Raw genomic sequence first — 308 nt, 5'->3', positions numbered from 1 at the left:
GATAAAATACAGAACAATACGGGTTTAAAGACCAGCTCTGGCTCTGTGGTTCATCTTCTATACCAAAGATGTGTTGAAAAGCCACCAAAAGTATTTCATTTATATATGAAAAAAAAAAAAATTTGAAGAATCCAACTCACTTATTTATGAAGAGAGGATTATTACTGAGAAATGCTTGTGTAAATTCTAGGTCACCTGGAACAATGGCAACCACAAAAATGGCTTGACTGAGAGGAAACCAGACGTTTGATCAATCCTTCTGGAAATATTTAAAGCTACAGTGTGTAATAATTACAGGGATATACAGT

This window comes from Cyprinodon variegatus, unplaced genomic scaffold, assembly GCF_000732505.1.
Source record: "Cyprinodon variegatus isolate N-32 unplaced genomic scaffold, C_variegatus-1.0 Scaffold1486, whole genome shotgun sequence".
Classification (NCBI taxonomy): Eukaryota; Metazoa; Chordata; class Actinopteri; order Cyprinodontiformes; family Cyprinodontidae; genus Cyprinodon; species Cyprinodon variegatus.
The sequence above is the reverse complement of the archived record's forward strand: the minus strand, read 5'-3'. Positions refer to the sequence as shown.